This window comes from Macrobrachium rosenbergii, chromosome 15, assembly GCF_040412425.1.
Source record: "Macrobrachium rosenbergii isolate ZJJX-2024 chromosome 15, ASM4041242v1, whole genome shotgun sequence".
Taxonomy (NCBI): domain Eukaryota; kingdom Metazoa; phylum Arthropoda; class Malacostraca; order Decapoda; family Palaemonidae; genus Macrobrachium; species Macrobrachium rosenbergii.
The window spans coordinates 5,904,736-5,912,082 of record NC_089755.1 but is presented as its reverse complement, the minus strand read 5'-3'; positions in this window follow the sequence as shown (position 1 = coordinate 5,912,082).

Below are 7,347 nucleotides of genomic sequence, written 5' to 3'. Positions count from 1 at the left end.
AGACAAGACAACTGGGAGGTTTTATTTCGGTCGCAGAATGAGGTCAGTTTTATTCCACACTGTTTAATTCTCTCTCAAAGGGAGCAAGACTTTTCTACCCTGTTTAATAAATGCAGCATTCAACCAGTTCTTACGCTTCTTTTGGAGGGAATTTGAAAGATGATGATGATGATGATGATGATGATGATGATGATGATGAAACCTATTAATAAGGAACAAGCCCTCCAAAGGGGCCATTGGCTTGAAATTCAAGCTTCCAAAGAATATGTCGTATTCAGCACTATACAGAAAACCGAGTAATGTCTCATTATTTTGCCTCTTAATATTACCTGTTTTCAATAAATTCAATGAATATCAGTTAAATATGTTAAATATTTGGGTCATCAATGCTCTAAAAATATTGCCAAGAATGAAATATTTACCAAAAGGGAAAGGGAGTTTTTAGAATCGCTGTTTGGGTAAAATAATTCAATATTAACCAGTTTCCTCTCTGGAGTCTAAAATTAAATAATTCAACAACATTCCATTAAATAAAGAAAAGAATTAAGTGAAAATATTCCTTAAATCCTGGACTACATTTTCATCTAGTAGCGACGTGTTTCGGTGCTGAACTGACATATCTCAAAAAAAAAAAAAAAGCAGGTGGTGAAATTAGCTTAGGTCAAAAAAAACCTCAAACCTAAAAAAATAAGTTGTTTTGGGAATCGTAAAGATTTTCATATTTACGCTACAGAATTTTTCCACGTCGAAAAAATGGGAAATGTGTTTGAGAATATAAATGAAAATTAAAAATTTTGTTTTAAGCTACGAGGATCTATAGACGAAATCAACTATTATTATTATTATTATTATTATTATTATTATTATTATTAAGTGTATATATCTGACAATGTAAAGAAAAAATCATCAAAACTTTTATTATTATTATTATTATTATTATTATTATTATTATTATTATTATTATTATTATTATTATTATTATTATTATTATTATTATTATTATAAGGTATATATCTAAGAACAGAAAAAATCATGTAATCGACTTATTATTATTATTATTATTATTATTATTATTATTATTATTATTATTATTATTATTATTATTATTATTCCAAGTGTATATATCTAACAAAGCAAAGAACAATGCAAAGTGCAAAAGTAGTTGCTAAGTTCTGATTAGTGTCTTAGACGAGACAATCATCTTTGCGACTTGGAATATCGTAATTTCAGGGGTGATGGGATTGTGATACAAGAGTTAAATCTGTAGCTTCCGACCGACGCAGATTTCAGACCTTTATAGCGTTAATGATACCTAATCTTTCTAGAGCTTTGATTTTTATTATAGAAAATATTCAAAATAATTTTTTTGGAGACCGATAATTTGCTATCATTGTAAGCAAGAATCCTTCAAGGGTAACATGAAGAAAATTGTATTGAAAGTCATCTTCGTATTTCATTTTTTTTTTCACAATTTATACCTCTCTCTCTCTCTCTCTCTCTCTCTCTCTCTCTCTCTCTCTCTCTCTCTCGCTCTCTCTCTATAAAACCCCTTCAGAATAGTTTCCCTTTATGAAAAAAACTCTGAGACTTCTCAGAACTTGTGAATGAATTTGAGAGCTTTTTTCCAAATCCTTGTTTGTATTGTAAACGGCTTTCACCTGGGTCCTAATGGATTCAGAATCCTTCCTGCTGTTTTGTCCACGAAATAATGCTTTCTTTTTAGGGATATTTTCCTTTAATGTGTCGTGACTGATATGAATGAGGATATAACCTCCAGCAAGATTACCAACACTCACACACACACACTATGATCAGAAATGGACGCGCAAGAGTTAATGACTATTTCAGCATTGTGTAGATTGTGCCTAATTTTACCAATGAAAGGAATGAATTAATAAATTGATTTTGGAAGATCTACTGTAAAAGAGATGCTTGCTTTAAAAACTGACCATTGATAAATAAACAGTTTGTAAGAAAATGGAAATACTTGACTATAGACCCTGATATTCCTGTACAAAAACGTATTAAAAAAGAGTAACGGAATACTGAAGAATGTTTAAATAATTGCTCTTGACAAATCAGGATATGGTCACTGCGGAAGGTCAATTAATCTTGGCAATAATAAGCATTTTGTTTTATATATGAGTCTATTTTAAAAGTAGAAACTTAAAAGAATATTTGTGAACCGATTTCTTTTATTCTGGAAGAATGATTTTATAATATATTTCGTCTCAAAAAGAAGGAATTTTCTTTAGAAACCACCATCAAAGAGGAATTTGACTTTTAAAAGAGATAGGTGAGATAGGAAGACTTCAGCTGTTATATCTTTTCGTAATGAGTGAAAAAATTGTAAAGCTCCTTTACACTCACTTTAGCTTTTTGTAAAAGAAAACTATTGTGATGGCTATTTGTCTGTCCGTCCGCACTTTTTCTGTCAGCCCTCAGATCATAAAAACTACTGAGACTAGAGGCTGCAAATTGGTATGTTGATCATCCACCCTCCAGTCATCAAACATATCTATCCCTGGTAGTTTTTATTTGTTTTAAGGTTAAAGTTAGCCATGATCGTGTCTGCAACAACACAGGCCACCACTGGGCCGTGGGTGAAAGTTTCATGGGCCGTGGCGGAGAGTTTCATACAGCATCATACGCTGTACAGAAAACTCGATTGCGCCGAAGAAACTTCGACGCATTTTCTACTTGTTTATTTTGGTAATTAACAAGAGATTAACTTGTTTATCTCCACTTACATAGTTGTATTTTGGCGTAGGTTGAGGGAAGGTGACTTTGAAAGAAGGATTTGCATGTCTGATTTGATGCTGTGTTGACTGACATTCCGCCGACCAGAGTCTGTTATTCAGACATCCACAGTGATTCATTTCTCTTCAGTCTCAGAGACTTGTCAGATTAAGACTTGGTAGTCTAGGAACTATGCAATTCCTAATTTTAGACTTGATTAAACCAACGTGGACCTACCTTCTTTCGGGTGAATATCATCATTATATTCTATGTTTAATTTCTCTAGCTTGAACTTTTTGTTATGACTATTCTGCTCATCTCATATTCCGCGTATTTTCTGAGTTTCTCCTTAACGAAGATATAACATAAAATGGATGCTGAGCCTTGATTAGAAGCTGAAAATTCTTTCCCCCAAAACTTTGTGATGGACCTTAATTCTTCTCCCGCGAGGATTTGGGTCAGGGTTAAGCGCTTGGCTGTTTTGGAAATTAGTTTTAATTGGCTGTGCAGCCTCTTTGATGTAGCTGAAACATCTTCTTTTGTGAGATATCGTGAACTTTATTTTCTATAACTTAATGAAATTCTGATTCAGACTCGGTCGAATGATTCTTTTGCAAAGTCCTCTGCAAACTGGATATTCTTAGTAGCATATCCATGCTGGATATCTATTCTTGTGAAGGATATCAGCCATTCTTTCTCAAAAGTTCTCCTTCTTACGAAACTAATGTTTGTTCAAACTTTCATTTTATCGGCCTTGTGATGTATGACGAATGTTCAGACTCTCGGGGCTGTCATAAAGGATTCTGTAGATGTGTTCAGGCAGTCTGGATTCACACCGGAATATTTATAATTTTTGGAATTGGGAACAATAAGAATCTGTAAGATTTGGATGCATACCACGTTCAGTTCTGAAGTATAACAATACCTAAGGAATCAGCGTGAATCACAAAAAAATAAAGGAAATATCTCCAATATACACTACATGAAAGACATATCATGGGTTAATCGCTTTCTTCAGTAGGGGCTGTAAAGCATGACCTTACAGACCTTACAATTCGTTCGGGTTGCCCCAGGTCCCTCAGTGTGAGGCGCCTTTGATGTCTACCAGAGAGTTGCTAACGCATCTTCCAGTATATTTTGCATCTTCCAGTCTTGGATGGTCTGGGATGCATCTTAGATATTTGTCGAGCTTATTCTTAAACACATCTACGCTCACTCCTGTTATGTTCCTCAGATGAGCTGGTAGCGCATTGAATAGACGCTGCATTATCGATGCTGGTGCGTGGTGGATTAATGTCCTGTGTGCTTTCCTTAATTTTCCTGGTATAGTTTTTGGCACTATTAATCTACCTCTGCTTGCTCTTTTTGATAATTTTAGTTCCATGATGTTTTTCGGTAATTCCTTCTATCTGTTTCCATGCTTGAATTACCATGTAGCGTTCTCTTCTCCTTTCAAGACTATATAAATTTAAGAATTGTAGTCTTTCCCAGTAGTCAAGGTCCTTAACTTCTTCTATTCTAGCTGTAAATGACCTTTGTACACTCTCTATTTGTGCAATATCCTTTTGGTAGTGTGGGTACCATATTATATTGCAATATTCAAGTGGACTATGTACGTACGTTTTATAAAGCATAATCATGTGTTCAGCTTTTCTTGTTTTGAAGTGCCGGAACAACATTCCCATTTTTGCTTTGCATTTTGCCAATAGAATTGCTATTTGATCATTGCATAACATATTCCTATTCAACATCACACCAAGGTCTTTAACTGCTTCCTTGTTTGTGATTGTCTCATTATTAGGTCCTTTATATGCATATAGCATTCCTACTTTATCACCATAGTTCATTGATTCAAATTTATCAGAGTTAAATACCATCCTATTTATCTCTGCCCATTTATATATTTTGTTTAGGTCTCTTTGTAGCGAGTTCCTATCTTCATCACAAGCAATTTCTCTACTTATTCTTGTGTCATCTGCGAAACTTCTTACTACTGAGTCCTTAACATTACTGTCTATGTCTGCAATCATAATCACAAACAGCAATGCAGCTAACACCGTACCCTGTGGTACACCGGATATTACCATAGCTTCATCCGATTTCTCATCGTTTGCAATCACTATCTGTTTTCTGTTTTGCAAAAATTCTTTTATCCATCTTCCTACTTTGTCAACAATGTTATGTTTTCTAATTTTTTTCGCTAATATATTATGATCTACCTTGTCAAAAGCTTTTGCAAAGTCTACGTAAACCACATCTGTATCTTTTCATTTATCATATTTTTATATATGCTTTCATGGTGGACTAACAGTTGGGTTTGTGTACTTTTTCCGGTACAAAACCATGTTGTCCTATATTGAACAATCTATTTTTCATTAAATGTTTCATTATATTTTTTTTCATTACCCTTTCATATACTTTCATAATATGAGATGTCAGACTCACAGGCCTATAATTACTTGCCTCTAGTCTTGAACAACTTTTGAAAGTAGGAGTAATATATGCTAATTTATGCTCATCATAAATCTTGCTTGTATCTATACTTTGTCTTAATAATATTGCTAGCGGCTTTGCGATTGAATGAACCACTTTCTTTAACAATATGGCAGGTACTCCATCTGGTCCTGCTGCTGATCCATTTTAATTTCATTAATAGCCTGCACAATATCGTCTTCTGTAATATCTATATCTGATAAGTATTCAGTATTTTCATCTCTTATTTCTGTATCATTATCTTCATTGTCAATTCTAGGTGTAAATTCACTCTTATATCTTTCTGCTAATATGTTACATATTTCCTTTTTTTCATTCGTTAATCGCCCTTCAATTCTTAGAGGGCCTATTTCTACTCTTATTTTATTCATCTTTTTTGCATATGAATAAAAAATTTTAGGTTTTTGCTTGATATTTTGTAGTGTCATTTCTTCTAGGTTCCATTTTTCATTTTCTTTTGATTGTATAATCTTTTGTTCTGCATTTTCTATCTTACTTTTTAGTTCCATCACTTTCCATGCATTCTTTTCTTTTGCAAGAGCTTTTTCCACTTTCTAATTTTCTGGAACAAGATCCTTCTGTCTCTTGGAATTCGTGACTGATGATTACTTTTTTCTTCGGTATATATTTTTTCCACTATTTCCTCTAATATTTTATATAATATATCGGTATTTACCTGTATATCATCACTTACAAATATATTTTCCCATTCTTTGTTTAATTCTTCATTTATTTTTGACCAATTTATATTCTTACTATAGAAATTGTATTTTCCATATCCTTCCCATTTTTTCGTCTCTTGCTTTTCTCTGTTTTCGTATGTTCTGGAACGGACTGTTAGTTCTATGACATTATGGTCCGAAATACTCGTGTTATATACTATTATTTCTTTAACATAGTTCACCTCACTCACAAATACTAGATCTAAAATATTATCCTTTCTTGTTGGTAGGTGATTTATTTGCTGAATGTTATGTTCTAGTAGCATATCTAATAGCTTTTCAAATTGCCTCTTATCTTCTGCACTACTATTGCTCTTTTTTATATGTATAAATACAACCACAGTCTCCTATTCGTTCTTTCCATTCTACAAAAGGAAAGTTAAAGTCTCGGTTAGGAGTATAGTCCAGTCCTTGTGATTTCTACATATTTCATCCAATTTTTCAATTATTATGTCAAACTCTTTAGTATTAGGGGTATATATATTACAATGTTCACTAATTTTTCAGATTCAAATTCTACCGCTATTAATTCACATTCTGTGTTACTATATTTCTCACAGATTTTTCCTTGATTGGCATCTCTCCCGATTTATCGTGGTTCCCCCTTGATTTCTATTTTTTCTATCTGATCTATAAGTTTGGAAACCCTTTATCTGGTCATCATTACCAGTCTCTTGGGAATACCAGGTTTCACTTATATTCAATATTTCTATTTTTTCATTTTGGGTTAGTTCTTCTAAGAACTCTATCTTTCTTTTGAGTTACTCGAAACTAAACCCTGCGCGTTCATCACTATGATGGTTTGCGTATTATCTCCATTATCTAATATGGGTAATAATAAGGATTTTCCCATGTCTCTTTCCTGTTCTGATATGTTGATCTTTTTTCATTTCCAGAAATTCGTACATTAAAAATCCAACTTTTCCATTATATTTGTTCTTCCATCTTCATATTTATTCACTTTGTGCATAAACCTGCACTTATCTCCATATCTGCACCATCCCCTAGCATCATAGATACATTGCTTGTTCCTTGTGCTATATCTAGGTGCTGATGGCTCATATCGTGGTGCTGACATTTCATAATGCGTTGTTGGCTTGCTTTTGCCTTCATCACATGATCTTTGTTCTTTTCTTTATTTGTTTCATTTTTACCTTGATTTTTTTATATGTATTTGATTTTGATTTTGGTTTTTCATGGCTACAGGATGCATTTACCTACATTTCTTATTAAACCTACATCCATTTCCTTCTTTCCATTTTCTACATATTTTTGGATGTAGATCGCTGCATTCCTCTTCATAGCCATCTAGATATGCACATTTGCCATAGATCTCATAATTGTGACATATCTTGGGATGTTTGTAATAACATCTTTCACCAAACCTGCAATT